Genomic DNA, 25,256 nt, shown 5'->3' with positions numbered 1-25,256 from the left:
GACACAAATAAATAAAGTCTTCGCCTAGTTTGTTTGTTTTATTGCAGTCAAGACATAACAATAACGGCATCACGCCGCTACAAGTAGTCTTTTGCGAACATCGCTACAAAACTAGTTTGGTAGTTGGGAACTGCTTTCTGTAAGAAGCTGCTGCATCCCGTCCTCAGAGTAAATTGCCAGAAGCGCCGACACTTCCTCATCATTCCACCGCTCCGGTGTTGTAGTACGTGTGGTCATAACTGTACTTTAAAGTACAAAAAAACTACTCGCTCAGGTGTGGATGTGGTTTTGTAGCGAGGAAAAAAATGGATGCCTAACAAAAAAAATTCAGAGTCTAACGGGGCGTGGTTTGCAATTCGCCCAGCCAATAGAAATAGAATAGAAATTGGCACTCTTTTATCACCAGGTTCGTACCACCTCTCTAAAGAGACTCATCGCCCGGACCTAACGCAGTGGGCTAGCTCCGGGACTCCGGCTGGAGCTAGTTCCAGTGTATATTTCCCCTTGTCTGGTTGATACGTCCCCCTCTATTGCAACAGTGAAGGGGTCTCTGGCAAAGCCCATCACCTCTGTGGGCAGAGCAAGTCCATCCAATCGACCGGCAAAGTTATCTTTCAACCTCGCAATGAAATCTGTCATCACATCCGTGATTTGTGCCGGAGATGTGATGTGTTTGGGGAGCGTCGGAAAATGCAGCATCCGACCCGTGCTCAAGTCGGTCGCGAAAAGGTCCAGCTTGACTTGGATCTGCTCCACAAGATCAATGACCGTTTTGTCTCTGTTTACGCTTCAGAGTTGAGAGAGACATGTTTTAGAGTTGCTATCATAGGACCACCGTTACTAGCACCACTAGATGCACTTTCAAAAAACGTGCTGCGTTGTGGTTTGGTGGTTTCTATGCAACGCGGAGTGTTGCGTTCATGGTCTGTACTAGTGTAGGAATTTGGCTACGGGAGGCTGGGCCACTCGGAAGTTGGTTCTGGGCCGCATCTGGCCCGCGGGCCGCCAGTTGAATATGCCTGATGTAGAGGAAAGAAAGAAAGCGGCTCCAGGCATTAGCACTGTGGGATAATACCGCCTCATAGCTAAATGTAATTCCAGGAGGGGAGAAAAGGGAAAAACCAAGATTTCCAGGGCTCACATTCCAGCCGGTTACGGATACGCAAGTTTGAGAGCGATTTTGTGAATTAAGGGCTCGGCATGTTAATCAGCTCGGAGACTATTCCTAGGCTGGTAATTCACCACAGCCCGGGACATGAATCAACTCTGACAAATGATCAAATGAGACCTTATTTTAATCTACTCTTAATTCCTTTTCAATTACTATCATCGCCAGCCCACATTACCTCATTTTCAATTACCATATAATCTCAATGCTATAATAACTGGTTAGTGTACATCTCTTTGTCGTGGTGCTGGAGGACTGAAGAACAGAGGATTAGTATTAGACTCTGGAAGCTATCTAATGGTAAATCTGTCCGACTTCACTTTACATAAAAGCTCTTGGAAAAAGAGCGCTGATGAGGACACGAGGAGGCTCTTCTTAGGTGGTGCTGTGAAACCGAACCGCTCTTTTCTTTTGCTCTGACCAGAAACCAGTTTCTATGAATGTAGACACATGTCTTGGTATTGTAAAGTTCTCTTGTCACATTGAAGGTAAGTCACCTGATCGAAAGTAAATAACAAGAACGCATTTGTCAAATAGGAGCAATACCTGGAAACAAAGTAAAATGACAAAAATGTGTTTTTAATTGTGTATGTGTGTAACAAAGACATGTTTAGCATTGGCATTCCAGAAAGGTAAAAGGTGGGGTTAGGGTTAGGGTGTGACGGTGGATTAGCAAATGGATAAGAAGTGGAGGATTTTATGGTTTAATGGTGGGAATGTTTAGACAGCTCCTAAGGGAATTTATGGTAGGATTGGTTGGCTGCTTGCTTTCATCTATATGATGGGACTGTTAGCTGTGTTCGTGGTGCAGAACTTCTTTATCCCCTGAGGACGAAGTTGCTCTGTTTCTACAATTTGAGATCAATTTCAATTTTATTTTGACTTTCTTTATTACTTTAAATGTAACAAAAGTCAAACATGTTTATAAATGATTAATTTGTTTGTCTAAGGGGAATTACATGTTCCACCAGTGCACACAAATGTATCATTGCAAGTCTCTTTTTTTTTTTTATGAAAACATGTCGATGAACAAATAAGTAACAAATCATTCTATTATTTATCATCGACATGTTAAAGGACAAGGCTGTTGATGAGAAATCTTCTGAAAAAACCCAAAACAACCAATGAATTCAACGGCCTCAGGTATCTACTCCTCTGTGCCATAGAGCTCCATTGTTATCCAAAATCTGTTAAATCAATCGACATCCATAAGAACACGACATGTTACTTCATGAACACACACACTGTAGATTATGTTGACTCCCACATACAGCGTCATGCTGACACAAAATACTCACTAAAGTACCAAATGTGGATTAAATATTCCCCAACGAATACACTATTTCTTTAGTGTGCATTAATACTAATACATTTGTGAGCTGTGAGTCCCAGATGGATCGGATGTTCGTGAGATTTACTGACGATAAGAAAAATGTGGAATAGCAAATCTAAAAATATCACAGGCTTGATATCAAATGTTCCTTCTTGAGCCAAAAAGCAAACAATAAATCAGTGATACAACTAAAATATTGAGCATTGTGAAATATCACCTGTTCAATAAAGTGCTACAACAACATCTTATCAGCAGAAATGTGCTCTCCGAGGCAGACTTTCCCCTCTTCTGTTTCTCCTCCTCGTCTCCATTTTCACCCAGTCAGCTTGTGTCTTTTGTGTGTGTGTCTTTTGTGTGTGTGTGTGTGTGTGTGTGTGTGTGTGTGTGTGTGTGTGTGTGTGTGTGTGTGTGTGTGTTATTTATTAATGCTCTCAGTAATGACCTGTGCTAATCTGCATACGGATGAACAGCAGCGTGCCTCTGATAGATTAACACATAAACGGGGCTTGAAGCAATTAGATAACACTCAATATCACTTTTGTCTCTCTTTGTCTATATCTTAAGAGAATCAATTACAGAACACACTGTATGCAGAGAAACACTCGTCAAACCGATGCAGTAAAAAAGTTTGGAGGTAAGTGGTTGAAAAAATGTTTGCTTAGTTTCCTTTTATCTATCTCAGACATGCAGTGTCCACTCTTTATAAGCAGATAATTAGTGAATAAAATATTACCAAATGATCACCTTTTAAGTTAAAATAGTGACGTTTTTAGCAAAGTTACTTATTGACACGTACAGCAGTAGCATAATCATTCATTTGGAATACATTTTTGGGCCGAATGCCGAATGTTTGACCAATATTAACTCTCTATAAGCTCTGTTTTTGGTCTCCACCCACTCCAGAGGGAATGAACTGTCCCTTCGGCTGGTAAATGCTCCACCATATTCACCAGTTAGCCTTCAACTATGTCAGTCTGCTGTTTGCTGCTAAGCAGGTACTATACAGAAGCTTTTTACAGCTGTTTCTCTGAAAACGACTGTATGAGAGTGCCCAGAACAGTTGTGGGTAAAAACTCACTATGAAACCTTGTAAAGCTGCAAAGTCAGGAGGTATTTCTCTGCGAGTTCATCCCTTTAAGTGTTAAACCTACACTGTTAAATGATTTGTCGTTGACTTTTATATATTTCCCCAAAAATATCTATTCCTACTGCATTTTCACAAGATTTAATGATGTTTGAAAGTGGGCATACAATGAAACATGGATGAAAAACTTGAAACATTATTACTTTTCAAAAGTATTCAATATTAAAGATTTCCAAGTGACGTAGTAAATAAAGTTCTCCTCCTGAAACTCTATACAAACTCAGCTGTTTTCAGTCCGTTGCCCTCGGCTATAGGAGCCACAGCTCACAGACAGTGATGATGATGATGATGAGGATGAGGATGACGACTGCTCTGAGGATTATGAGAGGTGCAAAGCAGTAAAGTGCAGCCGAGATAAATAATTAACAGACTCTCTCCTTGATTGTCTATTTTTAACAGAGTGGAGGTGAGAGGTGAATCAGAAATAGGGAAGCCAATAGAAGGAGGAGGAGGAGCAGCATTGTAAATAAAATTGTAAATAATGTTTAAGTTGTGATTTGGGACAAACCCCTACATGCTGCACATGGTATTTTCTCTCAGGAGGGAAAGAAGATGAGGGAGACAAGGGAGGAACAGCAGGGAGGAGAAGAGGAGGACAATCAAGAAAAGGCAAGAGGTGAGACTCTTTGGAAAAGTGAAGAGTGCGACAACAGATGGAGAAAACTGCAAATGAAGAAACAAGCGGAAACAAGTAGAAGATGATGGGAAATGTCAGCTCTGGTTATGAAAGGGAACAGCTGAAGTTGTGTACACTGGAGCAGAAGAGGAAAACAAAAGATTAGGAGAAGAAATTGAATATGGGATGAAGAGCAGCTGTTGGGTACAGAGTGACTCAGACTGAAGCTTTGTATACAAACAGGCTCAGCACCGTGTCCCGGCGCTTCAATTACCTTAACCTCTGATTTCTGCACATTCAAACAGATTTACACGAAAATGAAAAGGCTTCATGTTTTTCTACACCTGTCACAAAGTTATTGTCACAAAGATATTTAACACTACACATGATATAAGGGGAAACACATATTTTATACAAGACATAGTGACACATGAACTCTACAACACTACCACTAAAAATGGGATAGCAGTGGATGGACTCCTCAACCATTTTTGGGCCGATTACTTTTTTTTCATAATTGTTGACTAGTTTGTTTGCCCTCTCAAACAAAGCATGTATTGTTGAGGTTAGTGGGGAGAGGGTTAAACATTATATTTATAGGTCAAGGTGAAATTACATTCCTAAAATGTGTTTATTTTCTTCCTTAACACAGTAATGAGGCTATATGTCTTAACATGTCTTCATTTAGGTGAGTTACTTTTGACTTTCTTGACAGTTGCAGAAGTACAATCGGTTGGAAATCCTTGCAGTGTATTTGCTAGAATTATTTGTATGACTATAAGGCAGTGCGTTAGCATTTGTAATATCTGTAACTGAGTATAGAAGTGTATTGATTATTGCTTGTGTTTCCAGAGCAGGACAGCCGGATCTGGTCGTATGGTGATGCTAAGCTAATCAGGTTAGCCACCGGACAGACGGAAGGGAATCTTTTTTCTTTCCCTCCGATCTCCTCTCTTTTCCATTCGCACCTTTCCTTCTCCCATCTCCTTCCTTCACAATCACCTCCTCCCAGATAGCTCTTCTTCTTTCTAAACTCCAATCCTCTCTTTGTTCATGCATTTCTCTTCGGCTCTCCTCCCCCATCACATCCTCTCTGATGTCATCCACACATCAACACTAAAGACAATGAGAGGGGAGGGGTGCACTATTGAAATAAAACCTTAACGAAAATAAAAGGTTTGGAAAAGAACTGAGATCAAGGTGAGAAACATCTAGTAAATAAAGTGATTTTCCTTTAAAGAAACAACCTTTATATCCCAACGTTCAGTCACGTAGCCTCAAAAGTTATCATTGTTCAAACTGTTTACCTTTTGTAGTAACTTTAAGAAAGTCAAAGCAGCCATATAACTTAATATTATATGAATGTAATCATGTGTTGATGGGATACATTTCAGGTTATTTGTAGATTTCTCCAGACTTAAACATTACCCTTTTCCCCCTATAGAGTCATTCAAACTTATGTGAAGATTAGTTCTGTCAAAAGTAATAAGCTTTCTAACTTGTTCCACCCACACGTTAACTTCCACCGGAGGGGCCGTGGATTCTCTTTGCCAACACAAATTAAACACAGAGAGACGGTGTTGAACCAGAGAGGCTCCTCAGAGCGGCAGAGAGTCACTGAGCAGTAACAAATCGGCCAACAGTGATTACTGTGGGCGAACGCAATAATGCAATAAAGGCACAGAGCCCCTGATTAAATACAGTAAATCATTTCATTTGTCACTTAACTTGAAATAACTTCACTTTATCCTCCGGGGTCAGATAAAGGTGTATTGATTCATTTAATGTAATGAAAGGATTTCTTTGATAATTTGTATCGTCGATAAAATGTGCTAAATAAATGTAAATAAAATGCAATAACAGTTTCCAGGAGCTTAAGGTGATGTCTCGTGTCTTGTTTTGTCAGATCAGACAAGAAGTACATCTCAAATTTGGGAAGATGGAACAGAAGATAACCAACCGTAACCTTGACCATTTAACGAGTTGACAGATTTGATATGGATTGATAATCAGTTTAGTAAGAGAATGGTGTCATTTGGATTTATTTTGGACTAAACCAGATATTCGACATGTTACTTGTGTCTTAATGAAACACCTTTAGTTTTATTATTTTTAAATAGCATAGCATGTTCAACTTTTAATGCACACCATCTGTTTTCAAAGATTATAATAAAATAATAATTTGGACAAACTTCTCTCCAGTTTTTCCCGCATGAAGGACTAAAGGAAATGCATCCCATATGTTTGAGTGATGTTTGCTATTCAAACTCTCAACCTGATCCCAGTCCTCAGTGCAGCATTGTAAAATGAATATCATTAAGAAAATCAATTAAGGTAGACATTTCTCCCCCCACATAAATGAGTGTGTGTGTGTGAGGGGAGCCTCTTTGTTCTCTTTGTTTTAGAAGGAGTAGTGGTGCAGAGCTGGACCCTGAAGCCTCCCTTTTGCTGTCAAATTGGCACCCTTCCACCTCCCTACCTCCCCCACCCATCACTCCTCCACTTCCTCATTTATCTCGCTTTATTACTGCCTCCCTTCCCCCTCGTCTACCCCCATCCCTTTACCCTACCAACTCCATCCCAATCTTCTGCTGCCCTCTCCTCACTCCACATCATCCTGCCACCTCCTCCCCCTCAAGCTCTCCCTCCTCTCAGCTCCTCCCCCACCTACACCTTCTCCCAACTACACCCTCACAGCTCTCTCGCTGCAGCACTCTGATGTTTTTATTCGGCACGCATCAGAAGTACGAAACATTCCTGCTCTCCGCCTTTCTTTGACTCTCCTGCAATCATGTTGTTGGTTTCCATGGAAGCTGCTCCAGGTTGACTGTCAATCATAATGATTTTGAATCAGTGGGAATCTGATTCGTTTAAATGGCGAAGGAGAAAAAGAAACTCGTGGTCACCATGGTCAACGCCGTCACAGGGATCACTGCACTCTTCACCTTCACCAGCATCACACCTGAAAGCTGCTGTGATTGGTTGTTGGGACAAATTGGCAGCAGGGCTGAATCACGTGTGTGTGTGTGTGTGTGTGTGTGTGTGTGTGTGTGTGTGTGTGTGTGTGTGTGTGTGTGTGTGTGAACTTGACATGTGAATATAATTACATAAAACAATTACAGTATATGCATTAAATACAAATATATCAACATCCACATATATAGTGTTCTAATGTTTCTGTATCCATAATTAGTGTCTCCCAATCTTGCTTGTCACCACTTAAAATCGTATTTATGACCATTAATCACAATAGTATATCAAAAACAAAACATTCGTTCCAATCTTTTTTTGATCCAAAGATTTATCTTCGTCTAAATGATATCAGTATAAATACAAGAAACAGTATAAGGATAGGGAAGACTTAGCGCAGCTTACCGAATAAAAACAGAGTCAAAATATTCAAAGTCATAGTGATTTGAATACCCATAAATCCAGGAAGGACTTCAAACATGGATCCTTTATCAGAGATTAGACTGTAGCCCTCAATAGTAAACCGATGTGATAGGCATACATCGCAGGGTAATGCTGTAATGTGACAATGGTTGAGGACATCCAGAGTCAAAGGGACAACAATATTCAGCACCATGACATCATCAACCACCATGTGATGTCTGTATGAGCAGTGAAAATGAAAAGAAAATGTCAATATTGTGGGAAAACCACTTATTTGTCGTCTGGAAAACTGTGTTACTTTCCTTAAAGCTAGTAGCTGGTTAGCATGTCTAAATTAGCTCTGTCCAAAGGTGACAACATCTACACATAAGCATCTCTAAAGCTGACTAACAGCAACAGTCATATCTTGCTTCTATAATCAGAACAAAAACTAAAGTGTGAAAGCAACCCTTGGCCTTATTACAGTTGGTTGTGTGCCACATTATGTCTTGGCTCTGAGCAGGAAACATTCAGGGGGAGACTCCCGGAAGTTACTGCTCCGAGCCAAGTCCTGCACAACCCTTGTCAAATTATGAATTGAACTTTTTTACACAACGTTCTGGTAACGTTCTAAGCCCTGACATGACAGACTGACATGCGAGCTGTATCCATCTTCTCATCCAATTCTCTACCAGAGAGTGAACACGCATTTCCATAAATGTCAAATAATCCCTTTATTAACCAGAACCTTAACATGGTAAAGAACTTCATCACAGCTCCAACAACAGAACGCCAAGGAAACCAGCAAAGCAATGCATATTATTTATGGGATGCATGGACGTGTGCAGACAGACAAGGTTGGGCGATACATTGCAAGCCCATAAAAATCCCTGTCAGAGATTTAGTGATACAGTTTTATGCTATGTTATTTATATCTATACTATCTCTCTCTGTGTGTATAAAGCCCATTGTGAGCAATATTGCAAATCAATGAGCTGAAGTGCTGAAGGCATATTTTTAATTCATACATCAACAGTTTTTCAATTGATTGCTCTAAAATGTTACAATATCACAATAAACGTGAGTTACATTTCGCCCACTCCAAACGCACAACCATTCACACTCACACCTATGTGGAGGAAACCGACGCCCACACATGGAGAACAGAAAACCACAAGCACATTGATTTGGATTTCAATCAGGTACACAAGTCTTTAAAAAAAAAACAGCTACAAGCTGTAACAAACAGCCATGACATGCTTAAAAAAACACCTTCCCACTTCAATGTGAGCTATACTTGATTTAAATGCGGGAAAATGTAAGACGCTAACTGCCATTCAGTCGGCATGACAGCCGCTCGGTATGCAGTCCAACGACAACGTCTTCCTTCTGATTGCATCCGTCTCTCACAGAGATCGATGAGGGCTGGAGGGAAGAGGAGAGGATCATTTCTGAACGGAGGGAGAGGTGAAGATATTGATAAGAGGGAAGCGGCACAGGCACACACACACACACACACACACACTTCCATGCTGCAAGGATTAACAGGGAGCAGGCCCAGAAGCTCCACTGCAGAATATTGATTGCTGAGACGACCAGCCATGAGGAAGAGGTGTGTGTCTGTGAAAGGGTGGGGGGTATCACCACTGAAACACACACATACACTAAGAATACACGATGCAGCACCATTGGTAACGTGCAGACAAAGGCAATGAAGCGGACGGTGATTCAACAAGACGGTTTGATAAACAGTGAGAGGGCAAAACAGTGAGCAAATCTGAAGAACGAAAGCCTGTGAAGGCAGACAGACAGCTATAAAGACTGTCTGTCAGCATCAGCATGCTGGGGTCTGTCTGTCTGTCTGTCTGTCTGTCTGTCTGTCTGTCTGTCCGTTTGTCTGTCTGTCTGTCTGTCAGGTTATAAAAAGCCATGTACAGTATGCAGTGCAGAGGAGATGGCCGCCCACAACCAATAAGCTGCCACTGACCTTCATTGAACAGAGACAGGGAGGAAGAGGGTTCAGGAGGATGACCGTGACTGGTCACATGACTGGAAGAGTTTTAGAAACACTGATGGTTCCACAATATTTCAATAATTTGTAGATCTACGGTACAAGTTTAAGTATTACTGACTTAAGCTTATTTTGGTCTCAAACTCACAAACACACTGTTGCTTTAACAACATTAAGAAAAGCAAGGCTATGACCATTAAGATTTTATATAATCATTTGCCTTCAGACAGTGGGGGCAGAAGTTGTTTTGGATTTCCCACACTGGATGGTTCTTCTCACACTTCTCCACTTCCTGTTTTGACTGATCTCCATCCTTATGTCTAGGCTGTGTAACCACCCTCCAGTAAAGAAAAGAGAGAAACAGAACTGATATACAGTATAATCAGTTATCCCGCCTGCTGTTGACTGTGTGTTATCCTGCGCACGCACGCGCACACACACACACACACACACACACACACACACACACACACACACACACACACACACACACACACACACACACACACACACACACACACACACACACACACCTCGATAGCTTCATCTCATCAAACATAGGGCCAGATGCCATCTCTCTGAGTTCAGAAGCGCGTTTCAGTTCCTTTTTTCTTTCTGACCCTACAACTTTACTGTTCTGGTTTAATCTCTTTGTGTTGTTTTTAGAGAAAAAGCTGCAAAAAGCCACTCATCAACACTGACTGATCAGCATCAAACACACACATTTAAAGACTAGTTAGGAAACTTAGTGGAGTATTAAGTAGCTAAAGACAGGAAGACATAAAAACAGAGCTAACAGAGAGTAAGCATTGGTCTTACGTACAATCATCAGGTGACAAAAACACAACTCCTGATGAAGAACAATGTCCGTAAGTGCTGCAAGTGTAAATAGGAAATCTGCTATTAATCATATTTAAGAAAAAATGTGAGCAAAAAAGCACACAAGAGTCAAAAATGAATCTGCATCTACCACAGATCGGATATGAACTCTGCATTATATGTGAAGAAAAATTAACAACCATATACATCCGTCCTTTTTCAAGGCGCCCAGAACATTTCAAGGAAAACAACAAAACACAGGAGTTTGTGGTATCAGGAGATGAATATTAGAAACATTAAATCAAAGCCAAATTTGAGGTTGTACTAATGCTTGGATTTATACTTTTCTTCACGTGTCCAGTATGTATATCACCGAAGAAGACAAGAGTCAAGTCCATTATGCTCAGGATAACAATCAAATACTGACTCAAGTAGTTATAAACATAAAAAACACACATCTTGGGGATAAAACCACAAACGAAACGCAACAGAGTTAAAGGCCTACTGTACTCCCTGGATCGGAACAAACTAAAGGAAACTCCAAACATTCAGAAAATTCAATCCACTCTTTTTTCATGCAATAAATAAGAAATGTCTCATCGTAAATTAAATCTCAACTCTAAACCCACAGTAAATCTTATCTTTCCAAGTTACAAGGAAGTGCAGGCCAGAAATATAACCACAGACAGCAGGACACCACACACACACACACACACACACACACACACACACACACACACACACACACACACACACACACACACACACACAGCTGAGAGAATCGCTGTTCGACTCATCTCCACACAGACCTACTGACCTTGTCTTGATATTAGATAAGCACAGTGTGTGTGTGTGTGTGTGTGTGTGTGTGTGTGTGTGTGTGTGTGTGTGTGTGGAGCGTCTAATATAAATCAATATTAACTGAAGGTTGAAGCCAGCAGCTCTTTCATGGTATACTTTCTCCTAACATTAGCCCATCATATTATAATAAGTAAACATATTATATTACTCAATTCGATAACATTTTATATTATATATATATATTAGGGCCGGGACTTTAACGCGTTAATTAAGATTAATTAATTACACAAAAATTAACGCATTTTAATCGCACTTATTTTTGTACCGCGGAACGTTTCTCACTGGATGAGTTTCAGGGGTACCGATTATACTGGAGCACGAACTAACGTTCATGACTTCAGACAACAACAAACCACAGTGAACAATAGTCAAACGTGAACGAAGAAGCTGATGAGACCGCTTTGGTTGGCCCCGTGAATGGGACATTTTGTTTTAAAAAACGGACGGATGGAAGCGTCAATAAGAGCACGGTTGTTTGCAAATTATGCAAAAAGGAATTCGCATATCACCGCAGCACATCAAGCCTCAAGTATCACCTCAATGCAAAACATATAGCAGCTAGCGTGGAAGCTAGCGTGGACGTTAGCCCGACTCGGAGTACAAGGACCCACACCCAATTCGCGTTGATCAAACAGTGGCCTATGCAACAGAGAGATTTTATTTTTCATCAGGATATTGGAAGAATAGGAGGGATTGAGGTCAATCACTGGCACTTTTTTATTTTATTTTAAATGGTACACTTTATGTTGAACTATTTATTACGTTGTTGGTGCAACTGGCACTTTATGTTGAACTGTTTATTGTTTTGGCCAAGGTTATTGAGAGAGTTGGACTGAAATGTATTAGATTTTTTAAATCAACTGTTGGTAAATCAACAAAGTCTGTTATGGCCTCTGAAGCAACAGAGAGATGTTTTCTAATAGTCAGGGTTTCCAATGTTCTGAATGTACTTGAAAGTATTGTGTTTTACTTAAAAAACAAAGTGTTATAGTTTACAGAAGGTCTACCTACCTATAGGCTACCTGAATCTCTGAAATGTACTATATTCCTAAATATGCTATTGCTACACTTTATGGCAAAAATTGCACTTTTCTGTTGGTCTTGGTTAAGAACCTCCTTGAAAAAAATAAACAATGTTTTGTTGCTTAAGCTTATGTATTCAGTCATTATTCAATGGTATACTAAAATCCATGTGAAAAAAATTGCTTCTCACTGTTCTCAGGTCAAATATTTATATGCGATTAAAAATGCGATTAATTGCGATTAATTAATTACAAAGCCTGTAATTAATTAGATTAATTTTTTTAATCGAGTCCCGGCCCTAATATATATATATATATATACACAATAATTGACATGATAAAATGTTTTCTATTTAATTCTTCTTTCATTGCTTGTGTATGTCTGAACTCAGCACATTTACACAATAATACGTTTTTTAAAAACTGTATATTTTAGGAATGCAACTTTCGATATTTACTTTCAGTCAAGTTTTGGTAATAATTCATGTTAAAATCTCCCATTCCCTCGTAATGTTTGCTGTTCTGCACGACTACTGATATCTCAGCATCGCTACAACTGTGGTGGTGAGTGACATTACATCATTTCCACTTACGTGCAAAAAGGGGAATGAACAAATATTTTATTGCCAGTCTAATTTAGTTTAAGTTATCAGAAACCAATTTTAAAAAAGTAAACATGATTTGATATATTGAGAGGCATATGATCACCAATAAAAAAAGTCCCAGATCCGGGGACAGAGTTATAAATATAACCCTCCATCTTTCCCTTCCTCTTTCTGCTTATTACCGTGAAATCAAATCTACTTGGAGTAACCAAAATCTAATTTTACAGGTCAAAGGGTTTATCAGGATGTCAGAGGAGGAGCTCCCGACATCTATTTAGATCCTTTTTGCTGCTGCATTAATGTATATGCTGCATTTTTCTTCCTTATACAATAACTCACATAATCATAAATTCATCATATGAACACACTATCCAGAGCTTAAAAACAGCTCTGCTTGTGGCTTTTGGACGATGCATTTTTGAGCTTATCCAAGACGGTTTTAAATACATTATTTAGCCGATTGTGTTTTTATTTTTCGTAAAAGCCAGCAAAGCAAGAGTACACTATTGGCTTTGAGAGTGGGGTAGAAGTATAATGTAGTATAACATGGAAATACTCAAGTTAAATACAAGTAACTCCAAATAGTTTGTACTTAATTGTGTTAACCTGCAATCCTGAAACACATCTGAGAGGATGGTCATTCATCTCCTAGCCTGGGGGTGTGTCTTCATGTGGATATAAAAGCCTCCTGGCGTCTGTGTGTGTACTGAAATGTGTGCTAGTGTGTGGTGTGTGTGTGTGTGTGTGTGTGTGTGTGTGTGTGTGTGTGTGTGTGTGTGTGTGTGTGTGTGTGTGTGTGTGTGTGTGTGTGAGTTAGTAGCTGCAGGCTATGAACATACCATCTCTCCACAGAGCTCATTTGGTCAGATTCTCAATGCTCTGTGAATTCTGGTTTTAAAGATCTGATGGTTTCAAAGGTGCAACTCCCTCACTGTCCAGGAGCACAAGGCACACAACACACACAGATAGAACAACAAAATCTCCAACCACAAGATGCTGCTGGTTATTTTCAGGCAGCGGCGAGGTGCTGGGTGAAAAGAAGAACAGCAGTGCAGGCTTAAGATCACTGTAGTGTCTAAAGTCAAATGTGGCAGTTATTTTTGCTCACATACCAACCCAAAGAGAATCTGCCAACTGATTGAATCTGGGGAATATCCAAAAGAAGAAAAAGCAAACATATTGCTGGAACTACGTATAGGCTATTTAAAAAATGGCCATTGTTTAGAAAATATCTGTGGTTAATACTCGTAATTAATTAATTCTGCCTGAGAGATAGAGAATGCAATACATTTAGAATGAAGTATCTCTGGTTTTAGCTTGTGAAATCTGACGATTTGCTGCTTTTCTGACCTTTATATCATTATATATTTAATAGAGTGGGCTCTGGGTACTTGTGGTGGGCCTTCTTCACTACTTTAAGACACCGTACAGACTAAATAGTTAATCTCCTTAAAAGAAATTGAGGAACAGTGCTTGTGTTGGGTGACTGGCTTTTAGTCTGCATCTCTGGCGGCTCAAATGCCGGTTTTTCCATCTGGTTGAAGGGCTGACACATGCTGAAGTGTTAAATTGCACAGAGAGTGAAAAGCAGGAGTGAATGACAATTTCACAATGTTATGCTCAGACAGACAAGCAGAACTAAAAAACTGATGTGAGGCTGCAGGCAAAATGGACAGAGGCAGTACGGTTACATATTGCATGTGTCTCTACCTGGATCGACAGCATTCTGAATTGTCACCATGGTAACTGACTGACCAGACGATGTACAGTAACAAAGTATAATCCATACAGCGGCCAGGGTGTTATCAGTGTTACTTCTCCGTATTGTGAAGAGGTTACTGTGTATTTTGAATCAACTCAAAACCCACAAGCTGCCATTTTCAAAACAGCTTCTGAATGGGCATAAAAACATGGGTTGTTTCCTCTTTGCAGACATATCAAATATATACTATTATCTCAATTCTAGTCGGCTTTTTCTGTTGGTACTATTTCAGATATCTGGGCTTATTTTCCTTCTGAAGAAAAACATGGAATGTGAACATGTTAGGAAATGCTTTTTACAGACTGAGATAATCCAACATGGAAGCCTTTGCCTCAGTTTGTGATTTGTGGTTTTTGTATCAGTGCTGTAATATGATATACCGTACTTCCTGTCAGAAACAAACATGTTGCCTTCTACAACCTTTTAATGTATCCTGTTTATGTTTCTATGCTCGGTAGCAGGTAAAAGAAGGCTAAATAATATCATATTGCCATTCTTGTAATCTAAAAAGGGTTACTAGAACAGCCAATAATACAGAGAACTAAACAACTTTGCACCCGTCAGTTGCTTTTGGCTCAAGCAGTGATTAATAACTGCAGAAAGATCAACATGTGTGACGATGAATTCAACACACACCTTCAGCACTTCAATAATGACTAATAACGTAAAACTAAGGAGGTCGTGGAGCTGCAACGCCACACAAAAAGTCAGGTTCATTCCTGCACTGGGGGCTTGAATCACTCAGCGCTCACAGCTAATCATTGACTCACAAAGTGGGAAAAGGGAGTGGGAACTGTTGTAAAGGGTTAAATCAACACTGACACTACAAATATGTCTTCATAAAAAGGCCAATGTGGAGTACAGAGTACATCAGGCTCAACCTAAGGACAAAACAAAGTGCATATTCTTTCAGCGGTTCTCATTGGTCAGCTGTCCAAAACTCAACCGCTCCATCATCGTTGGATCAGTCGTTGACTTGGGGAATCAGGAAATAAGTCAGTCAGCCAGCCATCTCATCAGTGGGCCAGAGAAGTCAGCCAGGCACTCAGCCCCTCCCCAGAAGCCAGAAGAGGCATGGATACCAGAGATTAGCGGAGTGTCCGACACTCTGAGCCCCACTTAATCCAGTCAGTCACAAATCTGCCCCAAGCATGACGATTAACCCCTTTCCCCTGCAGGAAGCAATCCTAGGGAAACATAGCATGGATTAGTCCAGGCAAAGGTCACCGCTGGACCAGGCTAGTTTCACCCTGCAACACATACGCAACACCAGAGAGCTGCTGCCAGTCATCACTACCTGAAATATTACTTTAAACCAGGGACCTCCATCTTCCAACCAACAACAGAGGCTAACATGTGCACTATTCATACATAGCACTGCCAAATACCATGGGAACTGATACAAAATGATGCTTTAACCTGCATCCATTGAGTTCCTGCAGTTCTTTTAACACTTCTCATTGCTCTCTTCACAAAGTTTTGTTTAACACTGTGTTTCATTTTGACAGTTGGGAAGGATCAGGAAGTGCTATACTAAACTAATTTGGCCATTTGTGTGGCTGGATCCATTTATCTTTAAGAGCTTTAGACTTATTAAGAGCTGTAGTGGGCAAAACTCAACTGACTCTTAAACAGTTGTTAATGTATCATCTCTTCAATCTAAGGATTCAGATTTATTGTTTTAATTGCCAAAGCACAAAACACCCTAACAAATTGACCCATATCTCTCTGTGAGTGAAATTATAGCAATCATTTTCCTTATGTGTCATTTATTTCAAAGCAACTAAATTGCTTCTAGACTTCCAGACTGGAAAGATCAACAGTTGCCATATTGAGCTGTCCATCTTTACTACAGCCAGGATCCCTCATGTACAAATCCGGCTATCAGTTCATATTATTAGAAGTCGTAGAAGAGAGATACTCGTCTGGCGGAAGAGGAAGAGAGTTGGAGGGTGTGTAGGCTTGAGGGCACAGTAGAGGAGACGGGTTCAGCTCCAGATGTATTATAAAGCTGATCTCTGAAGGGACTCTCTGGTTCCAGTGGTTGAGCACTGAGCACACACAGCAGCATGGCCGCCAGGCAGCAGTAGTCTGCGACAAACAGCCGAGGTAATTACATGGGAACGTTTCCTGTGTTATCCACTGTAGAATAACATCGAAATAATTTATAATTGACCATTTTCTCCTGAGGATGCTATTATAAGACAACTTGGGTTATCTGCTGGAAGATGATCACTGTCTGTTTTGAAGGCGCTGTTTTCATAACTGAATGATGTATTGTATACAATGATGAACAATTTGATGAATCAGTTAGAAAAGCTTTAGTATTGCAGTGTGTTTGCTCCTCACACTGGTCTAAAATGGGCGAGGCTTAGCTGGAAACGATGTCATATCAAGAAAGACTATGCTCCATTTAGGATTTAAAGTTTCCATATCGTGAAAAGTGAGATTTCCATGTCTTTTTTTCATTTTCAATCAGGTTTATAAATACAGCAAAGGTATCAAAACGGTCATTGCACAAGAAATGCCAACAGCCCGTTTTCAGTAAACCGTGAACTTTAACAAGCCGTCAGGGCTTCAGTAAGGTTGTGGTGTCACAGTTATAAAAATAGACGGAGAAAGAGAGAAAGTGCAGTGCATTGCAGTCATTCCCTGACCAAACACTTAAACCAAACAGACCAAAATATCAGTTTTTTTCACACAAAAAGTGTAAACAGGTATGAGCCTGAAAATGATAGCAATATTTCTCCTTAAAACATTTGAGTCAGAATCTGATGGAAGCTGTTGGACTGTTTGTTCATGTTTCCGGGTAAATACATGTATTGAAACCACACACACAACACTAACATAAGAAGCATTTAGGATTCCAAACCAAGTTTTCAGGGGCTTTAGAGCCTTGCTCCACCTACTAAAATATTCACAGCTAATAACGTTACATAATCTTAGGAACTGCTCCCTGATTAGGCAAGTGACTAACACCACAAATGATATTCCAACTTTGTGCTACAACCAAAGGCAACATATAGTACATAATGAGATACGTGTATCAGTGTGTATGTCGAATTCAAAACCACAGTCATAACTGAAACATGTTCATGCTCAAACTAAACTGTGAAGTGACTTGAGCAAAACAATATTTTCACTTTTTTTTAACACAGAGCTGCGGAATGGTTTTATCCTCCGAGACTTTGCTGTGAACTCTAAAATACTTTAAACCTGTGAACAGTTGAACAAAACCCCACCTCTTTCAACATTAACGCCCACGTCTGCCTGAAGGTTTAGCTTTTGTTCAGCTTTTATTAAAGGTCCCATGTCATGCTTTTCCGGTTCTTACCCGTCCCCTTGTGTGTTATGAAGGTTTTTCTGCATGTAAACGGTCTGCAGAGTCAAAAACCCTCAAAGTACACCCTGTAGCGAGTAAAACTCTAACACAGAAAATACCTGTCTATGCTGCCCCCGAACGCCTCGTTGGGGATTTGTCTTTTTCCATTGTTTACTTCTTGGGTATGGTGACGTATTTGGGTATAGTGACGTAACGTAACGTCCGCGGAGCCGTTACGTTAACTTTGGACCAATCCGTGGACTTCCTCACACACACACACACACACACACTCTGGGGGACGTTGCGAGGCTCGCTGCTGCGAGGAGCGGGACAGTGTGAGCTGGCTTACTGGTGTGGGGTCGGCGAGACACCGCGGAACTCAGCCTGGGCACACACACAAACTCCCAGCCAGGCTGCGGGTGTATGTGTGTTCCGGGCTGGGTTTCGCTGTGTCTCGCTGTCTCGCAGACGGCCACTGGGCTCACAGGGAGGGGGGGGCAGGAGCTCCAACAAGCCGTTTAGGACAGAGAGTGAATACACATACTATACAGAGATGCTGTATGAGAAACCAATGTGAGTTTGGAAAATTGTACAATATAAATCTATTGGCTAGTATACCTCAAAAATGAATTATGATCAGTAGAAATGGCCATGACATGGGACCTTTAAACAAATAAAATGAATTATCGAGAGGAAGAAAGGAAATCAAACTGCGATGGCAAAAACAAAGAAACTACAGGGCGCTTTGAACACTTTAAATACGAGGGTGGAAAGAGAAGAGACATAATAAACAACTGAGAAGAACACATTTGTCTTTTCATCCTTCAAAATGTTTCCATAATACATCAATCATTGTACAGGTGAGACTACTCCATGCTGATGTGGGAGGAAGTAGATCCAAATGTCAAGAAAACTCCACAAATATTCAGAAAGTTTCCTGACTGTGCCTTCATATGTCACGCAACTGAAATGGGTCAAAACATGTAACTTAAATCCAACCTGCAATGGATTTACATTCACAAGTGTTTCGCTCGACCTCTCCTTGTTTTATGGTTCCACTATAAGGGCATGGAGCTACACTCTGCCCCAGGCATTACAAATCAAACACTGAGAGTTAGCACACAATGGGCTGAGTAGGTGTGCCAAGTAGACGAAGAGACTTTCACAGCATAAAGCTGCCAAATGTCCCGGACCCCACCACATATCAAACATAAACTAAAAGTAACTGTCTTTGGCCAAGATCTAAACCGGTACAGAACTAACGCAAAAAAGAAAAATGTTGTTTTTGTAAACACTCTGAAACAGATAGCACACCAAAGAGATCGAAAGCCATGTTTTTGTCAGATAAAAATCACATAATTAATGATGGCCAGAAACTAAAACGAAAATTATTGAACGTTTTCTCCCTTCAACGAACAATGTTTGAAGAAGGAAACATTACCAAAATAATCTCTACGGATGCATCAAGTCCAGCAGGTTAAAATGTTTTCTATTCTCTGCTCCTGCTTCCTTTGCCGCTCACACTTGCTGTATAATAACACCTTAAAGGGTCTCAGCTTAAATGAGGCGTTTTGCTTGGGGACTCATCTGCAGAGGAGTACACATATCAACTTTTGATCTCAAGGCTTCATTGGTCTCTCACAAAATAGCTAAGACTTTAGTAACATGTCTTTGCTCTTTGTGATACAAAATAATAATGTTTAAACCCAGAGCAGTTTCATTGGCAATGGTATGATGTTATATATTGCTATTTGCTACTCTAGCATGCATTCATCTATGTCTAAAACGCATCAATGGACCAAAGACTATTTTCCAAACATATAAAGAAATAGAAAAAAAATCTATCTTTTTTTCTGTCTGAAGGCGGATCAAAAGTGTTACTGGACATATACAGTATATATATTTATTAAGAATGATAAGTATAGTCGACCATGCCTATAATGTATGACAGTACCACTAATGTATCCCTCTCTGATGTGCGTCAGCATCATGGTCAGCATGTACTAATGTCATCACATTAGTCATGAATGTCCCTCTGACAATTTCACTCCAAATTCCTCCACATATAATGGTCTTGTAGATTGATTCTGCTTGTGACACTGACCACTGTATACTTCACATCATCACGTGGAAATGTTGACAGGGTGGATTTAGGATGGTTATCATACAAATGTCTTGAGTTAAAATGCAACAATGCAAGACGGCAGTGCTCACTGCAGCCGTCCACTCTCTACAAAGACATTTCACAAAAGCTACAGCCGGAGACATGCTGCCTCCTTCACTGTGAGCTGCCGCAGGAGGAGCTCGACAGGGTTATTGTTAAAAGCAAATTGAAGTGCTTTCTCATGCTAGAACTGAATCGAGACAACATGAATGGTGGTTTAGCAGAAAACACTTAGAAATCCACTTTGGAAGAAATACAGATTTCTTGTAGAAAGACATGTATGAACATACAAATATATAAGCGACAGAAAGAAAAAAAACGTAGAGATAGTCAAAAATAAAAAACTGATGGGTTTATCCAGAAAGACGTTGACAGGGAGGATAGACATGCACAGAGGAATCAGAGGAATACATTCCTAGAAAGTCAGTAAGGCATTCCTAACAGTAAAAACCAGCTATAGCTATTAGCTAACACTGAAACTATGTAGACATAAGGACAAGGAGCTTTATGTGAGAATGCAATTGTTAGAATCATTTGGACTGGACATTAAAAAGACTTTACCCTGCCAGCTACAAAACAGCATACAGCGTGTTTATTAGAACATGTGACTGTCCTAAAATTGCAATTTGAAAATATCCAAAGAATAACAAGAAGGGTCATTTACACAAAATGTTACACAAAAACATTAAACTGTCGAGACAACGAAAATTGGTAATATCTGCTGTAAGGTGCCCACGCCAAAACATCAGACAAATTCAAGGAATGGCAAGAGACTTGGTGGTTTATGAGCAAATCACAAAATATTGGTGTATCCATGTTGTACTCAGCTTAATGTCCTGCCTCTGTGTCCATCTATGTCAAATCTCACTAAAGTAAGAAGGCGACAAAACAAAGGCAGGTGTCTGACCCTCATGACCTCTAAAGAACACAGCAAGAAAACAGGCAGGCATCTCACAAATGGAAACGAACAATAAAGGGTAAGGACACAAATCTGGAGCCTTCCCAAGGTTCAACAGACTCCAGAAATAAAGGGACCCAACTCATCCAGAAGGCAGAGGGAGGGGATGAGGGGGAAGAGGGGATTAGTAGACAGGCTATCCTTCCTCCCCTACCCTCCTGCCCAGCACATGCAGGTCAGGTCGGAAAACTGGAGTTATTTTGGAGCAGAGAGGAGCTAAGCAGGCCCTCACAGAAGGATTTATCCTGGAAGAGGCTCTAGTCCTAACGTCCCCTGGCAGAAGGCTTGGGGAGGGGGTTAGACCTGAGATAACCGTAACCCTTAGACTGCAACCAATATGCTACATATAACATACATGTAACCTCAATGCACAATACCTTTTTTTTTATTTCCACGTATCCCCCATAATAGCCCCAAGATATGTTAATTACAATAATAAAAAAGGTTATAGGTTACAGCTTTCTGACGATTAAGTTATTGATTGATCAAATGTAAAATACACACATTCAACTGAAAATATCAATGTTCGTGAGTTAAATGTCTTGATTTGTCATTCCAAAACCCAAAGATATTCACTATAATAAGAAATAGAACAGAGAGAAGTACATATTCGAGAAGCTGAAAACAGCATTATGTGCAACATTTGCATGCAAAAGTTGATTACATAGATTATTAGATAGCATTTATCAAATTATTCCCAATAATTGTTTGGGTCGATCAACCAATCATTTTGTCAACTAATCGTTGCAGCTCCTCTGGATATTTGATAAGGTATGAGCATATTTCAATCTCAGTGTAGGCCTCTCCTCCTCACAGAAAGTAGACCCTACAGCTTTATTCAGTTCCTTGTGTTCATACCCATTGCTGTGTCCAGCAGGAAGAAGATAAATATCTGAACATTAAACCAATTCATAACTTTAAAACGCTGCCACCAGAACACTCATTTTCTTCTTGCAGTGACAAAGTTGAAAACTAGGTTTTCAAACAACATATGGCAACTTTGGACAGCTGAAAAACTGTTTCCTGTAAGACGTTGCCATGGAAACCTGCACTGTGTACAGTATACTTCAACTTGCTGTAAGCACATCTGTGCAAAGAGTCCATCCTTCAGCTGGATGATGTCTACTCGAGGGCCCTTATGCAAGGCACTGAATTTTAATCAGCACCTGTGCTGCTGCTCCATCCCTGACGTCTGACCTGCCTGCGGAGGGTCTCTCATTGACAGTAGCAGTGGATCATGAAACAACACCTTCAGCTATGTGGACTTTATGACGCAGTGCTATTAAAATTCCTGTAGTTATCACACAGTGAAAGAAAAGAGACTGTATTCACAATCTTTACATGAACCAGGAGCAGCAAGGTGTCAGGTGGTGTGTGATAAATGAATACAACTAGAAATAGTTACACAGGTTTCACAATCCCCTATGCAATACATTCTGACAGAAAATATGTGTCATCCTGTTCACATGCTTATAAGCATTCCCCTAATGTTTCTGCCCATTCAAGTTGACCACTCTAGGCATATATTATTTTTCAACTGGGAATAACGGACAGACAGATACAACTAAACCTCTGTTTAACATTGTTTTTGTTTCTCATATGCTGCCCAACCAGCACACGTCACAATGGTCCATTCAAATGAGAGGACACTGTTTCAATGCTTGGCACGCGCCACCGATTGTTCCTCACAGTGTGCGTGTGCTTGGTCATTCCGCATCACCCACACACACACACGACACTCAGATATATGTAAACACACGCGCACGGTCACCACTTACTCACGCACAGACAGACGTTCAAGGCGCGCGCGCGCGCACGTGCAGCCCCAGAACAATGTGCGGCTGTCAGGAGCACGCTGGCCTCCTGCACTCCGCATTACAGCAGAAACACGGCCATGAATGATAATGATAATCATACTGTCGCAGGACGGAGCGGCCTGCTGTAGCCGCACAATGATCCACACACGGGGAGCAGCGTCGGGGCTTTAACGAGCAGCAGGCGGTGAGGCACGGAGCCGGTGCAGGGGAAGCAATGACAACAACACAATATAACTTAGTGAGGAGCTCCAGCCGGCAACTTAACCACATTCAAAGCGTGTCACGGTGGCGAAAACCTGTGCAATATCACTTATATTTAGCTCGGTTCGATAATTGACAGCCTGTCAGAGGGTCCAGCGGCACCAGCGGCAGCACGGTGTCTCCTCCACTGCGGGCACTCAGCACCAGCATGCAGGGCACAGAGTGGAGCAGCACTCGCGGTATACACAGACATAATAAAATAAAATAAAACACAATCAGAAAATGCCTTCTTACCTTCACTTGTGCAAGATTTCAAACATTAAAGTCGACCACCAGCACCCGCGTTTTTTCCACAATCTTGTGTTTTCTTGCTGTCGCTGTTTGGTTTAATTGTTTATTCATTCGCACTCCGGTTTTTCTTTAGTGTTTATTTGAAACGGACATTATAACCTGCTGTATGTGTGAAGGGAGGGAGTGAGAGCACACAACAGGACCCTCAAGACTCTCTGTGGCAACCCAAGGGGGGCGGGGCCACGGCTGCTGACATCACAGAGGGAGAGGGAGAGAGATAGAGAGGGAGAAAGATGGACCGTACTGCACACCCAGATGTCAGTTTCCATTAGAAAGTAGAGAAATAAATGTATTTCTGAAAATATAACCAAGAACAATAATGCTTTTAAAGGAAAAACGATGAAATCCTTAATTAGAAGACCACACAGTTTTCTCAAAAATGGCTTCCACACATATGTGTTCCCCAAAGACACATATTTTTTTCTTATTAAAGCATAAGGTAGACCTGTTCAATAGATGTTAATATTTGAAAAGTATACACAGAAGAGAAAGAGAGAGGAACAATGAGGCCACTCTATTAGACTTAATGCAGTTTATAAATCCTACATTTTATCATTATTAAAAAAGCATAATTACATGTTGGAATACAACACTTGCTGTGGGTATACTTATTACATTGGAGTTTTAAGTTAAATGACTCTTTCATGTGGTTATTTATATTTAAATAATTTTTATTTGGAGCTGCACTGATAAGTCGACTCATGGATTAGTTGATCAGCAGAAAGATATCTGCCAACTCTGGGAATTATCGGATCAAGTGTTTTTTTTAGCCCACACCATTATTCGGGGAAAAAAGTAGGTAGAATAATTGATAATGAAAATACTTGTTAGACTATTAAAATTATTTATTTCATTTTTACCTTTCTCTATGTGCTTGCACGTATTTCTGTCCTTGAGCTGCTGCAACACCATTGAGGGATCAATAGAGGCTGATCTGCTCTTACTACACTCTGCAATATCTCTGCTGTTTTGTCCAAACCATATCTATCAATGACGGTATCATAAATAGCTAGACACCTCTATAACACACAATTATCAGAGTTGGATTAAAAAACTTTCTGAAATAGTTTTAACAGAAACTGAATATAAAAATCTTTATGATAGAGGATGTACTGCCGGGATATTGTACTAGACGGCTTTGGTGCTAGCTAGGTGTATCTAAGGACGAATTCTATCTAAAATAATAAAAATGTTTCTTTAGCCCACTATCTTTTATTATCTGTCATCAGAGCAGATTTCATTATCACCACAATACAAATCAGTCCACTGGATGATTTCAATTAAAACAATTGCTAATTATGTATCAGCAGTACTTAGTAATTACAATAATCCCTTTAATTTATAGTTTCCTCTCATACATTTTCAGTGACCCTGCAGAGAATAATCAAACATTATTTTCATAAATATATCTCCCATGGTTGGAGACAAGTCAAAACAGAGCAGAAAATGCCTCATCACAGATGCTGATTAATTCATTCAAATGTATTATTCTTTCAATTCAATACAACAACAAAAAAACATATTTGGACACAATTTGGACCAACTGTCCAAAAGCAGCATCTCATTCACTAGATAAAGAGAAAAAGGAGTTTGGAAAAAATCGTGATAAAAAAAAGTCCTGAGAATATGCTGCCCTATGGTATTTATAAGCTTTAGGTCGGAAGAAAAATACGCTCTGAAGGATGTGGACAAAAATTTGTGGCAATTGCACTAAAGTTTTAATAAAAACT

General features: G+C 40.2%; 1 protein-coding gene across 1 annotated transcript in view; it reads right to left on the bottom strand.

Annotated features, from left to right (window-relative positions):
- nol4lb (nucleolar protein 4-like b) overlaps window positions 1–23,577 on the bottom strand; it is an 80,478-nt gene extending 56,901 nt beyond the window's left edge. The window contains exon 1 of the mRNA XM_010789418.1: window positions 23,470–23,577. The gene's annotated coding sequence lies outside the window, so the exon portion shown is untranslated. The remainder of the gene's footprint in view (window positions 1–23,469) is intronic.
- Window positions 23,578–25,256: the final 1,679 nt, after the last annotated feature.

Source organism: Notothenia coriiceps, unplaced genomic scaffold (assembly GCF_000735185.1).
Source record: "Notothenia coriiceps isolate Sejong01 unplaced genomic scaffold, NC01 NC01_scaffold00032812, whole genome shotgun sequence".
Classification (NCBI taxonomy): Eukaryota; Metazoa; Chordata; class Actinopteri; order Perciformes; family Nototheniidae; genus Notothenia; species Notothenia coriiceps.
The sequence above is the reverse complement of the archived record's forward strand: the minus strand, read 5'-3'. Positions and strand labels throughout refer to the sequence as shown.